Here is a 27,754-nt window from a genome sequence, read left to right on the forward strand (position 1 = left end):
TACAGTGAAAAGATTTAGAAGTGTTACTTGTATTTGTGTTTTGAATTAAACTTTATGGCGTCTGACTCCCGTTCATGCCTCTGCTGAATAAGAAAGGAGGGTTTGACGTTGACCAGACTGCACTGCCCCTGATATTTGTGAGCTCATCCTTTATATTCCGTGGTTTCTCGCCCTTTGATGGGCTGCAGTGTAGCGGATATCACGTTGGCCTCACACGCGAAAGGTCCCCGGTGGATCCGTTTTCTCTCACTGAAAGTTATCTATTTATTGAAGTGAAATACAGAGCAATTAAGGAATAAGGGAGCCCTTTTGCCAGAAGAATAAATAGCAAATAAAAACAGCAAATGCTGAAAATCTCATCAGGTCAGGCAGCATTTGCCAGGAGACTAAACTTGCCTCCGATTCTTCATCTGCAGTAAGTTTAGGGAAATTCCAACGTCCTGGGCCCGTATTTCTTGCCCAGCAAATATCCTCAAAAACCTTGCAGCTGAAAAAGCAAGCGCATAGCGTAATTTTACAGTCACAAGTGTTTAAAAACAATCATAACCACAATAAAATAAAATAAACACAATGTATTGTGAAAAACTCTGCCAACTAAGGTAAGTTTATTTTTAACCCGAATTACAAAGCTTAAAAAAAATTGGAACAATCTTGTCTTTTTCTAATGCGTTTATTAACTTTAATTTCAATTAATTTTAATTATGTGAGGTCTGTTTTTTATTATTTCTCAGTGTGTGTGTGTTTTTTGTTCTCATGAATAGCACTGAGAACTCGAAGATCCGCGAGTCCCATTGCTATTAATGGGAAAGCTGTGGAATACGTACCTGATTGGCTGAGCAGTCACACGTGGGATCCCTCCGGACGGGAGCGTGCTTCGCAGCGCGGGCAGAGAAGGCCTCCCCAGCGGAATCCACGGTGCCTCCTAGACCACCAGGTAGGTTCGTAAAACATCTCCGGTCGGAAGGGAATTGTCCGCGGGAAGCCTCCAACCGGAATTTTTGGGCCAATATTCCCACCCGGATTGTTTAGCAGACTCACAGTCGAGACTTCAAAAACTGAACTGTAATAATTTCAGGAGCTTTAATCATCGATGACATTTTACACCCTATCTGACTTAACATACTCTGTATTTTATCAGATTGGTTTAAAATGTTCATTGCTCAAAAGACAAGGAACCTGGGGCACTTATGTTCAATTTATTTCACAGCAAATATATTCTAAAATGATATTTCTGCCTGGGCTTGAACTGGGGACCTTTTGTGTGTGAAAGACTAACATGATAATTGCTATACAATGGAAACCATTGCTTAACTTCCTGCCCAGAGAGAAGTGTTAAAACAGAAGGTGTAATTCTGAATCCCTTTCTGTGAAAATATCATAACACAAACATTTCTCTGACCGAAGCTGCACAAGTCAAAAATGTTCCTTTCAAAGTCGTTAAACTCCCAAATTTCCGTGCCCCCCGAATCTTCTGAATCAGAAAGCTCTAGTTGTACCGACTCAATCCATAAATAACAAATAAAAACAGAATTGCTGGAAATCTCAGCTGGTCAGACAGCATCAGCGTTTTTACCAGGAGACTAAGCTCGCCTCCGAATGTTCATCCACAGCAAGTTTAAACATAATATAGAATCATGGAACGGTTACAGCACGGAAGTAGTCCGTTCGGCCTGTCGAGCCCGTGCCGACTCTCAGCTAGTCCCACTCCTCCGGCCTTTACCCGTACCCCTGAGATATTTTTCATTCAGATACTTATCCAAATCCATTTTGAAAGATAAGATTAATTCGGCCTCTGCCACCCTTTCAGGCAGCGCATTCCGGATCCGAACCACTCGCTGCCAAATGGCCTCCTCCTGTTCCAATGTTGCTGTGTATAAAGTCTGGGAAACACGAGATCAATTCCTGCCACTCTCACAGCCTTCCTAAATATATCACCGTCATTCTATTCTCGTAAAACCAGCTCCTGAAGTATCGGCCAGCTGTGTTGGTTGGACCTCTGGTTATGTTCCTTAGACAACATCTACCACTGTCTGTCTGTAGTGTCGTGGTTATCATGTTCCCGAAACACACCAAAGGTCCCCGCGTGGAATCATTTTGAAAACTTTAAAATGGACCGAATGGCCGACACCAGTTCCTAATTCTTACGTTCTTATGATCTTATGTCCTTTCACTGGAGAACAATCCTTCCCCTGAACATGCATGAGGAGAAAGTTCCAACAAAATATTTCCACCCAGTGAGCTTTCCCGCGTATGAGGCGAATGTGTAAAACGCTACACTGCGGACACATCTCCATTTGCAGCACCAGGTCAGACGGAAATGTTAAGCGAGCAGCTGAACTGCTGAATCCCACTTTTAAGGACTTTGTCGTGGTGTCAGAACAAATTCTGGGTGAGCCTCCATTTGCCGGCGAAGTTTGAACTTGCGGTTAGAACTTTTGCAAAGAATGACTTGCATTTTTACGTGGCATTTCAACAGCTCAGGATATCCCCAAGTGATTTAAAGTCAATGAAGTACCGATGAAGCCTTGTAATGTGGGGAAATATGTGCCCCAATCACCCCACACGCATCTCAACTCTTTCAGAAGCAGGAGAGTGTTTAACCTGGGTCGATAACATAAAGTAATGGGCTCATTAACGATTAAAGCCCATTATTAATCCTCTCACACACCTCAGTTATGTTTATGCAATGCATCGATGGAAACTTCAACAACTGAACTTTACTGTGTTAAGGAACTTTAATCATTGATGAAGTTTTATCTCCTATCTGATTTTACACACACTGTATTTTAGGAGAGTGAGTTAAAATGCTCATCGCTCATGATACAAGGAACCTGGGGCGACTTTTTAAAATGTATCCCACAGAAAAATATTCGCTAAAATAATGTTTCTGTCCGTGCTCAAACCGAGGATATTTCACATGTGTGGCGAAGGTGATAACCGTTGCACGACGGAAACCTCTGCTTACACCTCGAAAAACAGCATCCTGCAGCGCTGCCTCACTTCCCAGCAACAGTTCAAAGCCACAAACAAACCCATCGATTATTCCCACTTCCCCACCTCCACAGATACTGCCCGACCTGCTGAGTGTTTCCAGCATTTTCTGTTTTTACTGAATACACAAACACAGGTATTCGTTCAAAATCAAACTGGAGGTGGCCACACACAGATTAAACAGAGCCAGACAGACAGACAGGATGGGGAAACACAGGGAAATGGGACGGAACCAACAGGCGCCTCACCGACAGGGAACGTGATTTACATAATCCTTGCTAGCTCAGTGGATACAACATGAGGCTCTTATTCTCAGGGTTGTGGGTTTGAGCCCCAGGTTGGGTGAATCATTATTGTTAAATTTTATGTCGCTTTCCTGGGCAAACTTCATCAATTAACCGATCAGCTTCTTTTGCACAGTGAAAGTAATGCTAACTGAGGGAAAGTCGATAATTGACTAATTGGTTCTGTGTTTTGCATGTTAACTGTTGAAACATATCCCATTTTACACACTGTACTTCAGGCATCTGATTCAGAATGTTCATTGTAACATGAACGTGCCCCTGGGGAAACAGTGAGACAGGATTTAGAGCAAGGGTCTGGTTATTGTGAAACAGCAAACACAATATCAATTCCGGAAGAACAACAGCTAAATTAACTGATTTGAACACGCAGCCTCCTGATCGGGAGTTAGACCCGTAACCGTTGCACCACGATGTCCAGATTCTACAACAGTCCCAGCGGATCGGAAGGTAGAAAATGTAACATCGCTATTCAAGAAATAAGGGAGAGAGAAAACCGGGAACTACAGGACAGTTAGTCTGACATCAGTCATCGGGAAAATGCTGTAATCCATTGTTAAGGAAGTGGTGTCAAGGCACTTCGAAAATTATAACATGATTTGACAGAGTCAACATGGTTTTATGTAAATGTCATGGGCAGTTACAGAAAATAATCAAATAAGACTAATGTTAAGCTGGCCTTCATAACTCGCGAACTCGATCACCAGCAAGTGATCAGGAAGGCCAATGGAATCTTGGCCTTTATTGCAAAGGGGATGGAATATAAAAGCAGGGAAATCTTGCTCCAGTTATACAGGGTATTGGTGAGGCAACACCTGGAATACTGCATGCAGTTTTGTTTTCCATATTTACGAAAGGATATACTTGCTCTGGAGGCAGTTCAGAGAAGGTTCACTCGGTTGATTCTGGAGATGAGGTGGTTGACTTATGAGAAAAGGTTGTTTAGATTGGACCTCTACTCATTGGAATTCAGAAGAATGGGTGGTGATCTTATCCAAATGTATAGGGGGCTTGACAAGGTGGATGCAGAGAGGATGTTTCCACTGGTGGGGGAGACTAGAACTAGATCTTAGAATAAGGGGCCGCCCATTTAAAACTGAGATGGGCAGAAATTTCTTCCCTCAGAGGGTTGTAAATCTGTAGAATTCACTGCCTCAGAGAGCTGTGGAAGCTGGGACATTGAATATATTTAAGACAGAAATCGATAATTTCTTAAATGATAAGGGGATAAGGGGTTATGGGGAGCGGGCGGAGAAGTGGAGCTGAGTGAATGATCAGGTCAGCCATGATCTTATTGAATGGCGGAGCAGGCTCGAGGGACGGTGTGGCCAACTCCTGCTCCTATTTATTATATTCGTACAACTGGAACACAAGGGGACAGATGTTGTGTGCAGCTACACAAAGCCCTGGTTAGACCTCACTTTGGGGACTGTGTTCAGTTCTGGTACCGCACAGTCAGTATCTGCTTTTTTGCCAGGAGACGAAACTCGCCTCCGATTGTTCATCCACAGCAAGTTTAAACATAATGTTCCCGCCTGGGATAGAACCAGGAACTTTTCACATGAAAAGCAAACGTGATAACTGCGACAATGCAGAAAGCTCTGTTACATGAAGCACAAAAGAGCGGAGCTGAACAGTGAGCTCCATCGGTGCTGATCGGGACCGATGCTGATGTGGAAGCAAGTCATCCTCGACTGCGGGGGATTGCCTCAGAAGAAGAGAGGAGGATCAGGAATGTGTTGGCTCACCTTAAACAACTTCTGTCCCACACTGAAAACTCTCAATCCTTCTCCGCTGCCCTTTACAGAAATGTCACGTAATTACCACCCACCATGTTCACTTCCACATCCTCACAGTGGGCCACAGAGAATCCTGCCATCTCCCCGCGATCAGCGAACTCACCCAGTTTGTAAAGTTACACCAGGAACAAGTGTCCCGCAAAGGGCAGGAGAAGCCACAGAGAGTCTGTAAACTCAGTGTGTAACAGAAAGTAACGGGGTTATTAACGGTGATTAGAGCAATTCATCATCATCATAGGCAGTCCCTCGAAATCGAGGAAGACTTGCTTCCACTCTAAAAGTGAGTTCTCAGGTGACTGAACCGTCCAATACGGGAATTACAGTCTCTGTCACAGGTTGGACAGACAGTGGTTGAAGGAAAGGGTGGGTGGGACTGGTTTGCCGCAGGCTCCTTCCGCTGTCTGTGCATGTGTTCTGCATGCTCGCGACGATGAGACTCGAGGTGCTCAGCACCCTCCAGATGCTCTTCCTCCACTTAGGGTGGTCTTTATCCAGGGACTCCCAGCTGTTGTTGGGGATGTTGCATTTTATGAAGTGGCTTTGAGGTTCCTTGAAACGTTTCCTCTGCTCACCTGGGGATCGCTTGCCGTGCAGGAGTTCCGAGTAGAGCGCTTGCTTTTGGAGTCTTGTGTCAGTCATGCGAACAATGAGGCCCGTCCAACGGAGCTGGTCAAGTGTGGTCAGTGCTTCGATGCTGGGGATGTTGGCCTGATTGAGGACGCGAATGTTGGTGCATCTGTCCTCCAAAGGGATTTGCTGGATTTTGTAGAAACATCATTGGCGGTATTTCTTCAACGACTTGAGGTGTCCACTGTATAAGGTCCACGTCTCTGAGCCACAGGAGGACGGGTATTACTGCAGCCCTGTAGACCATGAGCTTAGTGGCAGATTTGAGGGCCTGGTCTTCGAACACCCTCTTCCTCAGGCGGCCGAAGGCTGCACTGGCGCACTGGAGGCAGTGTTGAACTTCGTCATCGATGCCTGCCCTCGCTGATAATAGGCTCCCGAGGTATGCAATTATTCATCCTCTCACAGACCTCAATTATTTTCATGTGATAAACTGATTGAGAATAGAAAGAGGGTTAGTTCTCGGGATCTTAACCACTCGACCACCAAGGGAAAATTACGATAATGGTATATATTATATATATATATATATATCTATATTAATAGAATCATAGAATCAGAAAGTTTCAGCACAGAGTGAGGCCATTTCGGCCCATCATGTCCCCGCCGGCCGACCAAGATCTATCCAGCCTAATCCCACTTTCCAGCTCTCGGTCCAGAGCTCTGTAGGTTGTGGCACTTTAAGTGCACATCCACGTATCTTTTAACTGTGGTGAGGGTCCCTCCCTCTACCACCCTTTCAGGCATTGAGTTCCAGACCCCCACCACCCTCTGGGTGATGAAATGTCCCCTCATATCTCCTCTAAACCTCCCCCAATTACTTTAATTCTACGCCCCCTGGTTGTTGACCCATCTGCCAAGGGAAACAGGACCTTCATATCCATTCTATCCAGGCCCCTCAATTTTATACTCCTCAATCAGGTCTCCGCTCAGATGCCTCTGTTGCAAAGAAAACAGATTCAGCATCTCCAAACTATCCTCATAGCCAAAATTCTCCAGACCAGGCAACATTCTAGTAAATCTCCTCTGCACCCTTTCCAGTGAAATCACATCTTTCCTGTAATGTGGTGACCAGAACTGCACGCAGTTACTCCAGCTGTGGTGTAGCCAGTGTTTTGTACAGTTCAAGCATAACCTCCTTGCTCTTGTATTCCATGCCTTGACTAATATAGGCAAGTATTCCATATGCCTTCTTAACCACATTAACTACCTGGCCTGCGACCTTCAGGGATCTGAGGATCTGCACTCCAAGGTCCCTTTATTCCTCTGCACTTTTCAGTGTCGTACCATTTAATGTGTATTCCCTTGCCTTGTTAAACCTCCCCAAATGCATTACCTCACACTTATCCGGATTGAATTCCATTTGCCACAGTTCTGCCCACCTGACCAGTACATTGATCATCATCATCATAGGCGGTCCCTCGATCGAGGACGATTTGCTTCCATGAGTTCACAGGGGTTTCGCTGAAGGACCCGATGTTCCAGTCCTGAATCCAATTGAGTGGGTGGAAGATCCCTTTGTGTGGATTTATTTAACGTGAGGTGACTGTTGCACATCAGCCACCACATGGGCTTGACAGAGCGAGGTCTTGGTCCAGTGGAAAGGGTTAACCAAGACGACAGGAGACCAGCTCTGCTGCACGGACCAAGCGCACACATATCGCAGTGTGGGCTGGTCCGTGCTGCCCCTGGGCTCTCGGCTCTTCTGGGCCCCGTCCCCTCATCTGTCGCACCTCCTCCACGATCTGTCGCCGCTCCTCCACCATAAACATTCACCGTATCTCGCCACAAACACTCACCGCTCTTCCGCACCGACCTTCCCACTCCTCTGTACCTGGACCCTGCCGATGTTCCTGCTCACGCTCCAAAATGACGACCAGCGTTTTGATGACGTCCCCCAGACGCCCATTTCAAAAACGTCGGTATTTGTTTAAATACCTTAAAACTGTTAACATATATGTAATAAAGCTTGAAGCACCTCCCGGAATTCCTTCTAAGATGGGATTATGGTTTGTTGATCCAGATTCCAGAATCCATGGAGAGATGTTACCCGTGGTATAAGGTGGTGTGGCTGGATTCCGATGGACTGCATGGATAGCTTACCAACTTCGCTTGTTGTTTTAGTATCATCGCGCTGGTCCCTCGGAGAACAGTGTGAAGTGGTGGGAGGATCAATGTGGCCAGGATTCGTGTCCTGGTCAATATTTATCCTTCAATCAACATCACAGAGACAGATGATCTGGTCATCATCACACTGCTGCCTATAGGAGCCTGCCATGTGCAAATTGGCGGCTGTGTCTCCCACACTACAAGAGTGACCGCACTTCAAAAAGTACTTCATTGGCTGCGGAAAACGCCTTGAGACATCCATTGATATCTTCCTGTAGTCCGCCACTTTCTTCTTCATTATCAACCACTCAGCCTATTTTAATGTCATCTTAAAACTTCTTACTCATACCCTCAACATTTCAGTCCAAGTCATTGATGTATACCACAAAAAGCAAGGGACCCAGCACTGAGCCCTGCGGAACCCCACTGGATCACAAAATCACCCATCAACCATTACGCTTTGATTCCTGCCTCTGAACAAATTTTGGACCTAACTTGCCACTTTGCCCTTGAATCCCATGGGCTTTTACATTCGTAACCAGTCTGCCAAGTGCGACCTTATCAAAAGATTTGCTAAAGTGCATATACATTACATCATACCACTGCCCTCATCAACCCTCCTGGTTACCTCCTCGAAACATGCAATCAACTGAGTCAGACACGACCTTCCCTTGACAAATTCATGTTGACTATCCTTGATTAATCCATGTCTTTCCAAATGAAGATTTATCCTGTCCCTCAGGATTTTTACAAATAATTGTAAAAGGTTCGGCTGGCCAGCCTGTATTTACTCAATCCCTTTCTCCCTTTTTAAACAAAGGTACAACGTTAGCATTGCTCCAATCCTCTGGCCCCGCACCTGTAGCCAGTGAGGATTGGACAATGGTGGTCAGAGCCTCTGCTATTTCCTCTTTTGCTGCTCTTATCAGCCTGAGATACATTTCATCCTGGCCTGGGGATTTATCCACTTTCTAAGCTGCTAAGCCACCAATACTTCCTCTCTCACTCTGTTTATTTCATTTAATATTTCACACTTCTCCACCCTCATTGCAAAGTCCACATCGCCTCTCTCTTTTGTGAAAACAGGTGCAAAGTATTCATAAAGAATCCTACCCAAGTCTTCCGCCTCCGCGTACAGATTCCCTTTATGGACTCTCATAGGCCCCATTCTTTATCTTTTTATCATCGTGCTCTTAATGTATTTGGAAAACATCTTTGGGTTTTCCCAGATTTAATTGCCAACATTCTCTCATGCTCTCTCTTTGTTTTCCTGATATATTTTTTAATTGCACCTCTGCACCTCTCGAGTTTCTGCAGTATTGAGTTATCGGTATCTGTCATAAGCTTCCCTTTTTTTCGTTAACTTTCCCTGTATGTCCCCTGACATCCCGGGAGCTCTAGATTTGTTAGTCCCACCTTTGTTTAAGGGAACATACTTGCTCTGTACCCTCAGGATCTCCTCCTTGAATGCCTCCCACTGCTCTGAAACTGATTTACCAGCAAGTAGCCGTTCTCAGTCCACTTTGTCGAAATTCCTTCTCAGCTCAGCAACATTGGCTTTACCCCAATTGAGAACTTTTATTCCTGGTCCCCTTTGTCCTTTTCCATAACTACCCTAAACCTTACTGAGTCTGATCACTTGCACCAAAATGCTCTCCCACTGATACCCAATCTACCTGCCCCTCTTCGATCACAAGACCCAGTCCAGAACCGCCCCTCCCTTGATGGGCTTATTACATACTGGATAAACAAGTTCTCCTGAATGCATTTTAGGAATTGTTCACCATCTCTAACATTCACACCATCATTTTCCCAGTTAATATTCGGGTAGATAAAATCCTCCACTGTTGAAGCTCTATAGGTTTTGCACTTCTCAACAATCTGCCCATATACTTGTTCTTCTATCTCCCTCTAACTGCCTGGGGGTCTATAGTGCACTCCCAGTAGTGTGATCGCCCCTTTTTTGTTCTTTAATTCAACCCACATGGCCTCGTTTGATGACCCCTCTAACACATCTTTCCTTTTCACAGCTGCAGGATCCGTCAATAATCTCTCACAACTCAACTGAAAGCAGCTGGAATGTGCAGATTTGAGAGGGGCTTTCTGCACCGTCAGGGCTGGAAACTGTCGAGTTTGAATGTGTACTGAACTGAACAGAGCATTCAGCAAATATAGCAGGACTGGGAGACATTGTGCTTTGTTAATACTGAACAAGAAATGCACATTATTCAATGCTTCTCATATTTAATTGAACACGTTTTCAGCTGGTTTTGAAACGGGAACCTTTTGCGTGTTAAGCGAATGTGATGACCACGACACTACGGAACACACGCTTTCAAAGCAGACTGCAACCTGAATGCAGCAACTTCGACCGCTCGGCCATCCTGACTGCTCAATATTATGTGTGGCCACCTGCAGCTTGATTTTGAACTTTTGTGTCTTGTCACATGAAGTAAATGAGGACAGCAGGCGTATCTCTGCCTAACACCGGGGAAACAGTGAGACAGACCATGGAGGAAGGGTCTGGTTATTGCGAAACAGCAAAGAAAATATTAATTCTGGAATTACCCAAAAGGACAGGGACCTCAACATGATTTAAATATGCAACTTTCTGATCAAGAGGCAGACACACCACCGCTGCACCACGAGGCCGAAACACTGAGTCTGAGATGTTCGTCGATATGAAGGTTCTGCAATAAAAGGGGCTTTAAAATCCCCGCCCATTCCCACCGGGTATCAGAAGCAGCGCTCACCTGCCAGTCACCATATGTTTATTTGTTTAACTTTTGTGTTACTTTCACTGGATAGCATCATTAATAACCCATCACCTTCTTTTGCACAATGAAAGAAATGCTAACTGAGGGAGAGTTGATACTTCAATCAATAAATACAGCAAATGCTGGAAATCTCAGCAGGTCAGGCAGCATTTGCCAGGAGACTCAACTCGGCTCTGATTGTTCATCCACAGCAAGTTTACACATAATGCTCCCACTTGGGATCGAACCAGGGACCTTACACATAGAGAAAACGTGACATCCACTACACTACGGAAACCTCTGGCACAGCAGCCCCAAAAGAGGGGAGCTGACCAGTGAATGTCACGGATCACCCAGCCACCGTGTTCACTTCCACATCCTCACAGTGGGATCACAGAGGCTCCTACCGTCTCCCCGCGATCAGCGAACTCGCCTTTTTGTAAAATTAAACCCCGAACACGTGTCCGGCAAAGGGCAGGAGAAGCGGGAGAGTGTGTAAGCTCGTTCTGGAACAGATAGTAGTGGTGTTATTAACGGCGATTGCAGCAATCATTAATCCTCTCACACACCTCAATTATTTGTCTGCGATGAACTGATTGAGAATGGAAAGAAGTTTAATGCTCGGGATCTTAACCACTCGACCAGAGAACAGCTTCGATAATTTGATAAATATAAAAATATATATTTATTTATGGACCTGAATATCAACGGCGAGCTGCCGAGACCTCATGGCGTGACGGTCGTGCATCTAACTTTGAGCGAGAGAAATTGTTCCACAGTGACACCCATTTCATCTTTTGTTCCCTTTTAAACACTAGAAACTGAGACACGGGAATAAATAGAGAAACCAAAGCACAGGGATACAGACAAGAGGAAGAGAGAAGGGGAAATACTGTCCCCACCCAGAACTAATGCAGAAACCCCTCTGCTGCGCTCGGGGTGGCCACCCACAGCCTGGATACACTAACGGCCCAACAGCTCATTGAGTGTCGGAGTGGGACCGTGCGGCGCTTCAGAAGACAGGTCGAAAAAGCAAAGTCACTGAATCGATCTCATGTGCTCCTTCTGTCAATAATAGCTACACACAAAAAATGCTTTTATAAAAGTTACACCTTATCTCCAGGTTTGTTAAAAAGTTAGCTTGTTGGTCAAGGGGTATGATTCTCGTTTCTGGCTTGTTAATTGAAATTTACGAGAGATCCCGGCCGAGCCCATTATTCTGCCGCGAATTTTGAAATTACATCGAACTTTTGCAAAGAAGGACTTGCATTTCTGCAACACCTTTCAGGAACTCATGATGCCCCAAAGCGCTTTACAGCCGTTGAGTTACGTTTGAAGTGATGTAGTGTGGGGAAAGATGTGCCCAGATCACCCCACACGAGCCTCAACTCTTTGCGAAGGAGTTTGGTGCAAATAATCAGGTGCCTCAGGGACTTAGACTTTCTTTGAATGAGTTCTGCTTGTACCTATATTCAAGCTTGAAACAGCAACTGGGCTTCCATCTCACGGGAGCAGCGTGTCGCGGTTAGTGAGTAGGTGACGAGGTTTGAGTTGATATACGTCACTTTCAATCTTTGAAATTTCACCAAGCAAAGAAATGATGAATCCAACTGTCCCTGTAATTCTTTGGTTCAGGTTTAATCACAGGAATATCTGCAGTCAGGAGCTGAAAAGTAATTAAAACCTACGACTGGCTTCGGGACAATCAGTATATTTGTCACAGACAAGGCACCGGAAGGTTTTTTCCCAAGGTTCCAGGTTGTCATTGTGCGTTTTGGCTGCACGAATATATTCCGCAAACATTACCAGCTGTGCTTTTATCCAGTGAGTTCCCACTCCAATACTTTTATGAACATTTAGTTCATGGAAAACGATAAAAAAAATTTACATGGACCATGGTCCTCCATCCAGTCCATGAGAAATAAATTACGTTATTTTGTTTAAAGGAACTGGTGGAAATTGTCTGACCTATCGTTATGGCTTTGCTCAGATTCTGAGAGTCAACAGTTTGCGAAGAATTATCTCATGGCCAATGCCAAGCATGAAAATGTCTCTCAGCATTTGTTCTAGGAATCCCTCAAATTCGCAATGTCCTGCGAGGCACCTTAATTCGGCGACATAGCACGCCACTTCCTGGCCCTCCGACCGTTGGCACGTGTAGAACCGATACCTCGCCATCAGATCGCTTTCTTTAGGATTTAGATGCTCGCAGACCAGCGTACACATTCTTCATAGGATTTAGTTGTTGGTTTCACCAGAGCTAGAAGATTCTTCATGAGGCCATAGGTTGCTGCCCCACAGACGGTAAGGAGGATCGCCCTTCATTTGGCAGCGTTCTCGTCCCCTTCCAGCTAGTTGGCCACGAAGTATTGGTCGAGTATCTCCACAAAGGCTTCGCAATCGTCCACTTCTGAGAACTTCTCCAGGATACCAACTGTTCCTTGCATTTTTGCGTGGTTGTTCATTGTCTCGTCGCCAATTGATACGCTCACAATAAAGGATGAAACTTAGTATTGTGAATAATGTGTAAGTGTGACCTTCGCTCCTTTAATAATACTCCAGAGTACAGGTACCTCATGGGTGGCCTGCTTACATACCGTGTTCCCAAGGGATACTGGGATCCCTTTGGGACTTCGACAGGTAGGCCCTCTGGTGGTGGTGTGTACAGGTTGTCAAGGGTTAAATACATAACACAAGATGTGTACAGAAATCAACCATCAAAAGTCCTGTCATTAACCGCAATGGGTTTCCTGCAATTTTCTGATCGTAAAGCTCTTTCAGTCCTTGTCCTTAAAATTGCAGACGCGGAAATTGAGGAGTTTAATGAATTTGAAAGGAGGACATTGTTGTTTGGTGCCGTTCTGGTCAGAGAAATGTTTGTGAAAGGAACTTTTTGCAGAGAGAGGGATTGAGCATTTCAGCTTGTTCCTGAGCACTTCTCTCTGGGCACTGAGCTAAGCAGCAGTTTCTGTCGTGTGGAGGCGATCACATTTCCCTCACACGTGAAAAGTTCCCGGTTCAAGCCTGCGCAGAAACATTATTTCTCAAACAAAAACTTGTCTGCAATAAAATTAAATAAAAGCTGTTTTGGATACATTGTTGCATGAGCAATGCACATTTAAAACCAGTCTCCTCAAATACAGATTGTGTAAAATCAGATCGGGGATAAAACTTCATCAAGGATTAAAGTTTCATGAATTATTAAAGTTCACTGATTGAAGTTTTGACTGTCCCTGTCAGCATTTCATTCATTCTGTGAAACAACAATATCGGTTTACACCAGCAGATCTAAGCTGCATTTGAAACCACAAACAGCTCATTAATTATTCGCTCTTCCCCAGTTCCAGAGCTCAGAGGGTTATTGTCCATCCCTGGGATACAAGCTACCTCAGACCCAGGCCAAAGCTCCCCGTACACCGAGCACAGGCTCAGGAAAACCCCGGGGGAGAGGTTATCCCGGTTACTGGGCCTTCCAGCAGCCCTGAACAAGCGCCCGGTCTGAAACTTTCCAGAGTAATAACTTGTAACTGGAGCATCCAACAGTAAGGACGGCCGAGCGGTCTGAGGCACTGCTCTCATCATTTGATTAAATTATCAACTCTCCCTCAGTTTGCATTTTTATCATTGTGCAAAAGAAGATCATGTGTTCATTAATGATATTTACCCACGAAAGCAACATAAAAAATTAATGAAAAGTAAACACCCAACATGGGGCTTGAACCCACGACCCTGAGATTAAGAATCGCATGCTGTCCCAACTGAGCTAGCCGGGCTTCCCAACATTTATTCTGTCAATCCCCTTCAGAATATTGTCTGTTTCAATGAGATCACCTCTCATTATTCGAAACTCCAGAGAGTATCGGCATATTCTACACAATCTCTCACCATAGGACAGTCCTCTCATCCCAGGAATCAATCTGGTGAACTCCGTTGTACCACCTCCCAGGCAAGTGTATCCTTCCTCAGATAAGGAGACCAAAACTGTGCGCAGTACCCCAGGTGTGGTCTCACCAGGGCCCTGTACAATTGGAGCAAGACTTCTTTACTCTTGCACTATGGGCTATATATTAGGTAATATGGGCCGAATATCCTGTTTCTCTGCTGATTCTACGGTTGTATAAAAAGTTATTAAAATTTGACAGTCACTCGGCAAACATATTTTGATTTCCTTCAGTGTACAACACATGTGGGTGGATTAATGATGATTAAAACAATTATTCAGTATCTCACAGACTTGAATTATATTTGTCAGCTTGCTCTGTAAAAATGCTTTCCCTGACCAGGAATCAAACCCAGACCACGGCAGTGAAAGCACCATATCCTAACCACGAGACTACCAGGGAACACTGCTTGCAGCCTCTGCGATAGCTTTAAATATAGTCAGCTTACAATCACAGCTGAGAATTGTGCGGTGACACGATGTGTAACTGGATTTGCTGGGGGCAGCGTGGAGGTCCCGACCTGCGTGAGAACACCAGCGGCAGGTCGGGGCCATAAAAGGAGCGGTGAGCGGCGGCCTGGGAGCAGCGTGGTGGTGTACCACGGCAAGGTACAGCGCGAGCTGGTGCAGGAGGGCGACGGCAGCGAAGAGTGATGTCATCAAAGTCCAGGTCGGTGATTGGAGCATGGGCAGGTACAGCAGGAGCTGCGAGAGACTGTGGAGGAATCTGATCGGGGTCCAGGGCCGGTGTGAGTTCAGGGCCAGGGGCCCAGGGGCAGCACGGGCCAACCCACACTGCGATATGTGTGGGCACTGAGTCCGTGCAGCAGAGCTGGTCTCCAGTCGTCTTCGATAACCCTTGCCACTGGACCAAGACCTCCCTCTGTCAAGCCCGTGTGATGGCTGGTGTGCAACGGCCACCACACGTTAAAAAAATCCACGCACAGGTATCTTCCACCCTTCAACATGCAGTTCGGGACCTGGAATATTAGGTCCATCATTGAAACACCTGTGAACTCATCCTTTTTTGGCGAGGAAGCAAGTCATCCTCGCTTCGAGGGACTGCCTATGATGATGAACTGGATTTGCTGCAGTCCGCGGGCAGCAGGTGATGAAAGCGGGCGTGAGAGGGTGAGTGACAGGTGGGCACTGCTTCTGATGCTGTCTGACCCACGCTGGGAGTGGCCGGGGATTTTAAAGCCCTTTCATTGCACCAATGCAGGGTAAATGAAACTGTGTTTCAGGAACCTTCATGTATACAAACATGGGCACTCTGCACTGTAGGCCCTCATGATGCAATGCCCAGCTCGGAGGGGCGCCCGTTTTTTTTCTTGTGGAAACTCGGGCCCTATATCCCTGGGATAGGGGAGGGAAGACACACCGGAGAAGTGTGAGCTTGTGGACCGGAGAAGTTGCAGCTGCTGGAGCTGTGCCTTTTATCGGGGAGGGACGGGGGGAGAGCCCGCCGAGCGACCGGAGAAGCTGAGAAGCTGCTGTGCTTTTCATTGGGTTTAAAAATGGCAGAGTGCCAAGTTTTCTCTCCCTACTGCCCATGCGCGAAGGTGTCGGCAGTGTTTTCGGCGCAGGTATTTGGCTCCGCCCCCCACTTCACCATCGACACCACGCCAGGACTCCGGGGACTGTACACAGCGGCCAGGAGGGGGCGAGTTTTTCCCCGAGCCGTTTCCAGCGCATAAAGTCGTGCGCTTGAGGTCAGTGCGCCGACAAAACTGCTTGGGGAAAATCTAGCCCTTGAAGAGTAACGACTACACTGAAGGAAATACAAATATGTTTGCCGAGCAACTGTCAATTTTTAATAACTTTTTATACAACCATCGAAACAGCAAAAAAACAGGGCACTCGCCCCATAGTACCTAATATATAGCCCATAGTACAAGAGTAAGGAAGTCTTGCTACAATTGTACAGGGCCCTGGTGAGAGCACACCTGGAGTACTGCGCACAGTTTTGGTCTCCTTATTTAAGGAAGGATATACTTGCCTGGGAGGTGGTACAACGGAGGTTCACCAGATTGATTCCTGGGATGAGAGGACTGTCTTAAGTTGAGAGATTGTGTAGAATGGGCCGATACTCTCCGGAGTTTAGAAGAATGAGAGGTGATCTCATTGAAACACACAATATTCTGAAGGGGATTGACAGGGTAGATGCTGAGAGGTTGTTTCCCCCCAGGCTGGAGTGTCTAGAACCAGGGGGTACATTCTCATGTTAAGGGGTCGGCCATTTAAGACAGAGATAAGGAGGAATTTCTTCACTCAGAGAGTTATGAATCTTTGGAATTCTCTGCCCCACAGGCCTGTGGATGCTGAGTCTCTGAATATATTCAAGGCTGCGTTAGATAGATTTTTGAGTCTCAGGGAATCAAGGGATCGAGAGATCACTGGAGTTTGGACGAATGAGAGGGCATCTCATGGAAACATATAAAATTCTGACGGGACTGGACAGATCCCGATGTTGGGGAAGTCCAGAACCAGGGGATAAAGTCTAAGGGATAAGGGGTAAGCCATTTAGGACTGAGATGAGGAGAAACTTCTTCACTCAGAGAGTTGTTAACCTGTGGAATTCTCTGCTGATGCCAGTTTGTTAGATCTATTCAAGAGGGAGTTAGATGTGGCCCTTATAGCTAAAGGGATCAAGGGGTATGGAGAGAAAGCAGGAAAGGGGTACTGAGCTGAATGATCATCCATGATCTTATTGAATGGTGGTGCGGCTCGAAGGGCCGAATGGCCTACTCCTGCACCTATTTTCTATGTTTCGATGTTTCTATGTCCTGCTACTGCTTCTTTAATAATGGATTCCAACATTTGCCCATACACAGATGTTAGGCTAACTGGTCCATAGTTTCCTGCTTTTTGTCTGCCTTCTTTTTTAAATAGGGGCATTGCATTTGCAGTTTTCCAATCTTCTGGGTCCTCCCCAGAATCCAGCGAGTGCATGTCCACAGATCCCTGAAAGTAGCAGGCCAGGTAGCTAAGGTGGTTAAGAAGGAATATGGAATGCTTGCCTTTATTAGCCGAGGCATAGAATACAAGAGATGGGGTCGGTGGGGCAGGTTAGGTCACAGCTGGAGCACTGCGTGCAGTTCTGGTAGCCATATTACAGGAAGGACATGATTGCACTGAAGATGGTGCAGAGGAGATTTACGAGTCTGTTGCCGGGAGTGGAGAATCTTAGCCATGAGGAAAGATTAGATCGGCTGGATTTGTTTTCCATGGAACAGAGCCTGAGGGGAGACCACATTGAGGTGTATAAAATTGTGAGGGGCCCAGATATAGTGGATTCAAAGGGTCTATTTCCCTCAGCAGCGGGGGTCAACAACAAGGAGGCATAAATTTAAAGTAATTGGTAGAAAGTTTAGAGGGGAAATTTCTTCACCCAGAGGGTTGTCGGGGTCTGGAACTCAATGCCTGAAAGGGTGGTTGAGGCAGAAACCCTCACCACATTTAAAAAGTGCTTGGATGTGCACCTGAAATGTCACAACCTGCAGGTTATGGACCTTGAGCTGGAAAGTGGGATTAGGCTGGATAGCCTCGAGTTGGCCGGCCTGGACACGATGGGCCGAAATGGACTCCTTCCGTGCTGTAAACTTCTTTGATTCTGTGAACTCGTTTGCAAAGAATTGAGGTGATTTGGGAACATCTTTCCTCACATGACAACATTTCAAAAGCAACTCAACAGTTGTAAAGCACTTTGGGGCATCATGCATTCCTGACAGACATGCAAGTCCTTCTTTGCAGAGTTTCAATGCAAACTTAAGGCTGGTGTGGGATTTGAAGCAACAACCACGAAGCAAGAATCATACCCCGAGACCAACAAACTACCTGCTTAGCAAATGTGGAGATAATATGTAACAATTATTGAAGCATTTTTAGTGTGTGTTGCGATTCTTGATCGGAGGAGCACATGAGACGGAATCAGTGACTTTGCCTTTTCGACATGTCTTCTGAAGTGCCGCACGGTCCCACTCCTGCAGTCAATGAGCTGTTGGGACGTTAATGTATCCATCATCATCATCATCATAGGCGGTCCCTCGAAACGAGGATGACTTGCTTCCACGCCGAAAATGGATGAGTTCACAGGTTTTTCAATGAAGGACCCGAATTACATCCCGAAGGGTGGAAGATGCCTGTGCGTGGATTTTTTTAACGTGTGATGGCCGTTGCACCCCAGCCATCACACGGGCTTGACAGAGCGAGATCTTGGTCCAGTGGCAAGAGTTATCCAAGACGACAGGCGACCAGCTCTGTTGCACGGACCTAGTGCACATACATATCGCCGTGTGGGCTGGCCCGTGCTCATCCTGGGCCCCTGGCCCCGAACTCATGGCTCCCCTGGGCCCTGATCACATCCCTCTGCAGTCTCTCACCGCTCCTTCGCCCCGATCTCGCCGCTCCTGCTGTATCTGCCCACACTCCAATCACTGACCTGGACATTGATGACGTCACTCTTCGCTGCCGCCGCCCTCCTGCACCAGTTTGCGCTGCTCCCTGGAGTCGTCTCCCGGGACCTCCAAGCTGCTCCCAGGGCCGCTCGCTGTTCCTTTTATGGTCCCGGCCTGCCGCTGGTGTTCTCCCGTTAGTGTATCCAGGCTGTGGGTGGCCACACCGAGCGCAGCAGAGGGGTTTCTGCATTAGTTCTGGGTGGGGACTGTATCTTTCCCCTTCTCTCTTCCTCTTGTCTGTATCCCTGGGCCTTTATTTCTCCATTTATTCCCCCTATCTCAGTTTCTCGTGTTTAAAAGGGAAGAAAGGATGAAATGGGTATCACTGTGGAACAATTTCTCTCACTCAAAGTTAGACGCACTTCCGTTGCACCATGAGGTCTCGCTAGTTAGCCGTTGATATTCAGGTTCATATATAAACATAGATAAATATATCTACATGTATCATAACCGTTCCCTGGTGGTCGAGGGGTTAAGATCCGGCGCACTAAACTGGTTTCAATTCTCGATCAATTTATCGCATAAAAATAATTGAGGTCTGTGAGACGATTAATAATTGCTGTAATCACCATGAATACCAATACTTTCTGTGATAGACCGAGCTTACAGACTATCTGGCTTCCCCTGCCCTTTGCCGGGCACGTGTTCGGGGTTTAATTTAGTAAACTGGGCGAGTTCGCTGATCGCGGGGAGACGGTCGGAGCCTCTGTGGCCCCACTGTGAGGATGTGGAAGTGAACACGGTGGCTGGGTAATCCGTGACATTTCTGTAAAGGGCAGCGGAGGAGAAGGATTGAGAGCTTTCTGTGTGGGACAGAAGTTGTTTCAGGTGAGCCAACACATTCCCGATCAGCACAGAGGGAGCTCACTGGTCAGCTCCCCTCTGTTGGGGCTGTTGTGCCAGAGGTTTCTGTAGTGTAGTGGTTATCATGTATGCTTTACACGCAAAAGGTCCCTGGTTCGATCCCAGGCAGAAACATTATGTTTAAACTTGCTATAAGGGAACAATCGCAGGAGAGTTTTGTCTCCTGGAAAATTCTGCCTGACCTGCTGAGATTTCCAGCATTTGCTGTTTTTATTTGCTATTTATTCTCCTGGTAAAAAGGCTTCCTTATTCCTGAATTGCTCTTTATTTAACCAATAAATAGATAACTTTCAGTGAGAGAAAACGGATCCACCGGGGACCTTTCGCGTGTGAGGCCAACGTGATATCCGCCACACTGCAGTCCATCAAAGGGCGAGAAACCACTGAATATAAAGGATGAGCTCACAAATATCAGGGGCATTGCAGTCTGGTCAACGTCAAACCCTCCTTTCTTATTCAGCAGTGGCATGAACGGGAGTCAGATGCCACAAATTTTAATTAAAAATAGAAATAAAAGTAAAACTTCCAAATCTTTTAACTGTAAAATTCTTTCACTTAATTTGAAATCCGACTGCGTTGAATCTGAAAATGATCACCATGGGATTTTATCTTCACCACTGATTCTATTTTCTCTGCACGGAAGGAATAACCAGTGCTGTTAAATTTGACAAAAGTTGCCCCAGATTCCTGGTGACATCGGCAATACAGTGTGTAAAATGGGTTAACATGCTGAAGAACATAAGAACAAAAGAAATCGGAGCAGGAGTCGGTCATACGCCCCTCGAGCCTGCTCCGACATTTAATACGATCATGGCCGATGTGATCATGGATTCAGGTCCACTTCCCTGCCCGCTCCGCAAAGCACAGGACAAATGATTGAAGTAACGACTGTCTCTCAGTTAGCATTTCTTTCATTGTGCAAAAGAAGGTGACGGGTTAATTAATGATGCTTTTCCATGAACGCAACATAAAAGTTCAAGAAAAAAACATATGGTGACTGGCAGGTGAGCGCTGCTTTGACACCTGGTGGGAATGGGCGGGGATTTTAAAGCCCCTTGTATTGTGAAAGCTTCATATAGAGGAACATCTCAAACACATTGTGTAGGCCTCGTGGCGCAATGTTAGCGTGTCTGACTCCAGATCAGAAAGTTGCGTGTTCAAATCACGTCGGGGTCACTGTTCTTTCAGGGTTAATAATTTCTTTGCTGTTTGGCAATAACCAGACCCTTGCTCCAAGGTCTGTCTCACTGTTTCCCCGGTGTCAGGCAGAGATACGCCTGCTGCCCTCATTTAATTCATGTGACAGGACACACAAGTTCAAAATCAACTTGCAGGTGGCCACACACACCGCTCTCTCAGGTGCTGTGATTAGATCGCAGTTTTCTCTGGAGGTGTGGGTTTGAATCCAACTTCTGACATTTATTATTTTTAATCATTAAGCGAAACTCATTGTTTGACACCACGACCAACTCCTTAAAACTGGGATTCAGCAGCTCACCTGCTCGCTTAACATCTCCGTCTGACCTGGTGCTGAAAGTGGAGATGTTTCCGCAGTGTTGCGGTTAACACGTTCGCCTCACACGCGAAAGCTCACCAGACGGGAATATTTTCTGTAGCTTTCTCCTCATGCATGCTCAGAGGCGAGTTTGTTCTTTTGTGAACAGTTCATAAGATGATAAGCATGTAAAAATTAGGGGCCGGAATTGGCCATTCGGCCCCTCGAGTCTGGTCCACCATTCAAGAAGATCCTGGCAGTTCCTCAACAGCAAGTTGAAACATCTGGGGCGGAGCCAACAGGCGCCTGTCTGCAATCAGTGAGAGAACGGTATGTTTGGCAGAAGGCTGGCGAGCTCAGTCAGTGAAACATAAGACTTTTAATCTCAGGGTCGTGGTTTCGACACCCACATTGGACATTTACATTTTTCACAGAATTCTTGTATGATAGAAGTATGCAGCATAAGGAGGCCATTTCGGCCCATCACTTCCACCCCGGCCAACAAGAGGCGATCCAGCTTCATCCCACTTTCCAGCTCTGCGTCCATAACCCTGCAGGTTACGGCACTTCAGGTGCACATCCAAATACTTTTTACATGTGGTATCTACCTCCGCCATTCTTTCAGGCAGCGAGTTCCTGACCCCCACAAACCTCTGCATGAAAAATTTTACCTTCAAATCCTCTTTAAACCTTCTACCAATTGCTTTAAATATATGCCCCCTGATTGTTGACCCCTCTGCTATCCACTATATCTCGGCCCCTCATAATTTTATACATCTCAATGTTGTCTCCCCTCAGCCTCCTCCATTCCAATGAAAACAAACACAGCCGATCCAATCTGTCCTCATAGCTAAGATTCTTCACGCCTGGCAACATCCTCGTTCATCTCCTCTGTACCCTCTCGTACATTCACATAATTCCTTCAATACGGTGACCAGAACGACACACCCACTCCAGCTGTGGCCTAACCAGTGTTTTATACATTTCAGGCATAACCAACCTGCTCTTCTATCCCATCCTTCAGCCAATAAAGGCAAGCATTCCGTGCGCCTTCTTAACCACCTTATCCAACTGGCCTGCTACCTTCAGGGATCTGTGGACATACACTCCAAGGTCCCTTTGTTCTTCCACACTTCTCAATGTTGGACCATTTACTGTGTGTTTATTTCCTTGTTTGCCCTCCCCAAATGCACAGCCTCACACTTCTCTGGATTAAATTAGTATCACCTGAAAACGTTTTAATCATACCTCCTATATTTAAGTTTAGATCATTGATGTTGCCACTAAAAGCCAGGGACCTAGCACTGAGCCCTGTGGAACCCCACTGGAACCATCCTTCCAGTCCCAAACACTCATTAAACATTACCCTTTGCTTCCTGCCTCTGAGCCAATTTTGGATCCAACTTGCCACATTGCCCTGGTCCCATGGGCTTTTACTTTCGTGACCAGTCTTCCATGTGGGAACTTGGTGAAAGCTTTGCTAAAATCCTTATACACTACATCATACGCACTGCCCTCATCAATCCACTTGGTTACCTCCTCAAAAAATTCAATCAAGTGAGTCAGACAAAACCTTCCCTGAACAAATCCATGCTGAGTATCCGTGATTAACCCATGTCTTTCTAAGTGCAGAAATTAAATCATTGTTAAATTTTATCCTGCTTTCACGGGAAAACACCATTAATTAACCGATTATCTTTGTTGTGTATGTATAAAATAAGTATACACCCTGTACACTCAATGTACAGTTACATAAGACCACTGGATGTATCTTCACACTGTATGAACTATGCTTGTACCACCAGAGGGTGCAACTGGTGGAGACCTCGGGGTCACCTGTACACGACAGGCAACCAGGTATAAAAGGGAGCTCACAGTCCTGTACCCTGACTCAGGGGCTGCAATAAGTGGACTAAGGTCACCACAATTCAAGTAAAATACCTTACCTCGTGGAGTCATTACGAGAGTGCTTACAGACACAATAACTGGTGACGAGAATACGATATTCCATGTGACAATGGCGAACCTTGGCACGTTTGAACAATTCGCCGATGGGGAAGATTGGAAGGCCTTTGTGGAAAGGCTCGAACACTTCTTTATTGCAAATGACATGGGGGGAGACGACCCGACCTCGCTGGCTGATAAGTGCAGAGCTATCCTGCTCAGCATTTGTGGGCCCACCGTCTATGGCCTTGTCAGGGACCTGCTCGTCCCAGAGAAGACAATAACATATGTGGAGCTCATAACGCTGGTACAGGAACAGCTCAAACCTATAGAGAGCATCCTCACAGCCGGACACCGGTTCTCTCCCCACCGGTGGATCCGAAGGCCAAGAAATCACAAAATATGCTGCAGACCTGAGACGATTGGCTGCACCATGTGATTTTAGCGATCACCTCACCGAAGCACGAAGGGACATCTTTGTTATTGGAATCGGTCACAAGGGCCTTCTCCACAGGCTGCTCTCTGCGGACACCACGGTCACCCTGCAGAAGGCAATTAACGTGAGCCAGGCGTTCATGATCTCAGCCTGCGATTCCAAGTGGATGTCTCACCCCCAGGACTCTAACCCGGCAAGTACTGTGAACCGAAAGGTGCCTTTTTGAGGCAGGGCTGCTGCTCGCAGTCTCTCTCAGGGAAGAGAGAACAGAACTCCGAGTCCCACAATCCTGAGTCCGCCACATGTGGCCAACCGGCCAACCCCACGCTGGCGCTGTGGAGGAAATCACAGGACCCACCAGTGCCGCTATAAAGACTATACTTGCAAAGGCTGTAACATGAAGGGCCACCTCCAGCGAATATGCAAGAGAAATCATACTCACCGAGTCGATGAAGAGTTGGCTGATCATCCGGAGTCCAGCAACGATGAGGTGTCCGGAGTGTTTACCTGCACCACCGAGAGTTCCCCGTTGAAAATGGAAGTTGAAGTCAACTATGTTCCAGTCACGATGGAGGTGGACACAGGGGCGAGCCAGTCACTGATGAATCAGGCAGCTTTTGAGAAACTCTGGGACAATCCAATCGAACGACCTAAAATGATCCCGATCGAAGTGAAACTGCTGACCTACACAAACGATACATCCCAGTCATTGGCAGCGTGGATGTCCAGGTGTCCCATGGCGGCGAGATGCACAGGTTACCTTTGTGGATCATTGCTGGGGATGGTCCAAAGCTATTAGGAAGAAGGTGGATGAAAAAGATCAATTGGAGCTGGGAATAGCTCCAACCTCCAGCGATAGACATCCTCCATGACCCCAAAGTTGGATCCAGCACAACACCTGAAAAACCAACCACCCAACTCGACTGTGTGGCGACGACACAGACCGCTCAACCCAACGGCGAGATGATCCAGCCCAAACGATCCGACCTCACCTTCCAGGCTCCAGTGGCAGGACTCCAGAGAAGAAAATTCTCGCAGAAGATAACTTCCTGTCTTCCGTGGCAGAGCCTGGGGAGAAAAGGATCACCGCAGCCTACCTCATGGAGAGAAAGAAGATGGCGTCTGAACCACGAGGTGAAGGGCCTGAATTCAAGATGGCGGCAGCCAGACCACAAGGGAGCAACACGTGATGCCGAGCGGCGAACCGGATTGGGGTAAAGATTGAAAGACCCTCTTAAAGGAGACCGGCAACCCATCACAATTAAAGGGACAGTTGCACTCTTTATACAGCGATGATGGTGATACAAATGTAAAAGATGTAACTGATAATTTAAAGTTTGTAAATGTAACTAATCATGATAAATCAGGCAATTGCGGTCAGAACCAATGTATTGTGAGAGTAAACGAAGTGATGACGTGCGATGCTCGGATTTACAAGCATGCCGACAAAACCAAGGGCAACCTCCCGTCAGCACCCAAGTCCCGCGATCATGTAGCCTGCCCCTCCGGGCCCAATGTGATACCCCAGGGAGTGTGGCCACACACAGAGGGAGCATACCAGCTGCAGGGCCAGTGATCAGCGGACGGCAAAGGCACCACTACTGGTACCCTGCCCCCGATCGACTCTAACTCTCTGGCCACCAGGGCCAGTACTGGGAGCGAGCGGATATCACCCTCCTGACCTCCCAACAGGACCTGGGATGACCAGGCTCCCATTATCGCTGAAGAGCAGCAGGGAGACACCGCAGCCCTCAAAGGAGGACAAGGAGGCCATACACTCCTGTGGCTCTGCCCATCACTAGGCAACGGAAAAGGCTCTGAGACTCAGCCAGGTGAGCGATCTGAGCCCACCCAGCTGGCAGGGGACACAGCGCCACCATCAGTCCACCTGGACAAAGTCTGGTTACTCTGGAACAAGTGACCTCACCCATCTGCACCTACACATCCCAGTGGCAAGACTGTGATACCACGTATGTACCTTACCTGTAAAATGTACTTGTTACACTACTGCAGAACCCAACCAGGGATGTAACAGGGATGCTTGTAAATCCCAGCATCGCACGTCATCACTTCGTTTACTCTCACAATACATTGGTTCTGACCGCAATTGCCTGACTTATCATGATTAGTTACATTTACAAACTTGAAATTATCAGTTACATCTTTTACATTTGTATCACCATCATCGTTGTATAAAGAGTGGAACTGTCCCTTTCTGTCTGTACAGGTCTGCACATGCAGGTGTTGAGCCACACACATGGTCTATGTATGGGGGGGGGGGGAGGGTGCCGGGGGGGGAATGGATGTTTTTAGCCATGGACACTCAACCTCCACTCCAACCTCCAATCATCCACTGCTGAACATTTCCCAATGTCGTGGCAATAAGGACTTGGGGGTCCACAAGGAGAGAACCAAGCCAAAGCATAGACAAGGTGCAAGGGCTTTGGGCACTCAAGTCTCGGGCCAGAGCACACAATGCAAAGGCAAGTGGCACAAGACTTAGGGGAGAGTGATGTTGTGTCTGTTTAGTATAAGTATACTCCAAGTAGACTCAATGTGCAGTTACATAATACTACTGGATGTACCTTCACACTGTATATACGATGCCTGTACCACCAGAGGGTGCAACTGGTGGAGACCTCGGGATCACCGGAACACGACAGGTAACCAGGTATAAAACGGAGCTCACCATACTGTACCCTCACTCAGGAACTGCAATAAATGGACTAAGGTCACCACAGTTCAAGTACAATACCTTGCCTCATGGAGTCATTACTTGAGTGCTTACAGACACAATAGAAAGAGATTAAACATTAAATGGTAGGACATTGAGAATTGTAGAGGAACAAAGCGACCTGGGAGTGCATGTCCACAGATCCCTTAAGGTAGCAGGCAAGCTGGATTAGCTGGTTAAGAAGACAAAAAGAATGCTGGCCTTTTTTAGCCAAGGCCTAGAATAAGAGAGCAGGTGGATTATGCTTGAATATAAAACACTGGTTAGGCCACAGCTGGAGTACTGCGTGCAGTTCTCGTCACCACTTTACAGGAAGAAGACTGTGATTGCACTGGAGACTTACAGAGGAGATTCCAAGGATGTTATCGGGAGTGGAGAATCTTAGCTATGAGGACAGATTGGATAGGCTGGGGTTGTTTTTCTTGGAACAAAGTGGGCTGAGGGGAGGCATCATTGAAGTGTATACAATTATGAGGGTCCTTGATATAGTGGACAGAATGGGCCCATTTCCCTTAGCAGAGGGGTCAACAACTATGGGGCATAAATTTTAAGTCATTGGTAGAAAGTGTAGGGGGGGTTTGAGGGGAAATTTCTTCATGCAGAGGGTTGTGGGGGTCTGGAACTCACTGCCTGAAAGGGTGGGAGAGGCAGAAACTCTCCCCACATTTAAAAAGTGCTTGGATGTGCACCTGAAGTGCCGTTACCTGCAGGGTTATGGACCGAGAGCTGGAAAGTGGGCTTAGGCTGGAGAGCCTGTCATTGGCCGGCACGGTCACGAGGGGCCGAAATGGCCTCCTTCCGTGCTGTAAACTTCTGATTATATAATTCGATGAAAAATAATCACCAAACGTGGGCTCGCACCTCTGACCCTGAGATTTAGAATCTCATGATCTACTGACTGAGTTAGCTGGGCTTCTGCAAAATGCACCTTTTTGTCGTTGATTACAGCTCCGCCCCAGATGTTTAAACTTGCTGTCGAGGAACTGCCAGGATCTTCTTGAATGGTGGACCAGGCTCGAGGGGCCGAATGGCCGACTCCGGCCCCGAATTCTCACATGCTTATGATCTTATGACATTTCACAGGAGAACAAACTCGCCCCTGAGCATGCATGAGGATAAAGCTCCAGAAAATAATCCCGCCTGGTGAGCTTTCACATGTGAGGCGAACGTGTTAACCGCTACACTGCGGAAACATCTCCACTTTCAGCACCAGGTCAGACGGAAGTGTTAAGCGAGCAGGTGGACTGCAAAATCCCACTTTTTAGGCGTTGGTCGTGGTGTCAAACAATGAGTTTCACTT

General features: G+C 46.8%; 3 non-coding genes across 3 annotated transcripts; 2 read left to right on the top strand and 1 right to left on the bottom strand.

Moving 5' to 3' along the window:
* Positions 1-14,284: 14,284 nt before the first annotated feature.
* On the bottom strand, positions 14,285-14,357 carry trnak-cuu (transfer RNA lysine (anticodon CUU)). Its single transcript has one exon. It is a non-coding gene; the product is annotated as a tRNA-Lys (tRNA).
* Positions 14,358-19,886: 5,529 nt separating this feature from the next.
* trnav-uac (transfer RNA valine (anticodon UAC)) lies at positions 19,887-19,959 on the top strand. The gene has a single exon. It is a non-coding gene; the product is annotated as a tRNA-Val (tRNA).
* Positions 19,960-20,949: 990 nt separating this feature from the next.
* trnaw-cca (transfer RNA tryptophan (anticodon CCA)) lies at positions 20,950-21,021 on the top strand. The gene has a single exon. It is a non-coding gene; the product is annotated as a tRNA-Trp (tRNA).
* The last annotated feature ends 6,733 nt before the right edge of the window (positions 21,022-27,754 follow it).

The sequence above is a fragment of the Pristiophorus japonicus genome, unplaced genomic scaffold (genome assembly GCF_044704955.1).
Source record: "Pristiophorus japonicus isolate sPriJap1 unplaced genomic scaffold, sPriJap1.hap1 HAP1_SCAFFOLD_130, whole genome shotgun sequence".
Classification (NCBI taxonomy): domain Eukaryota; kingdom Metazoa; phylum Chordata; class Chondrichthyes; family Pristiophoridae; genus Pristiophorus; species Pristiophorus japonicus.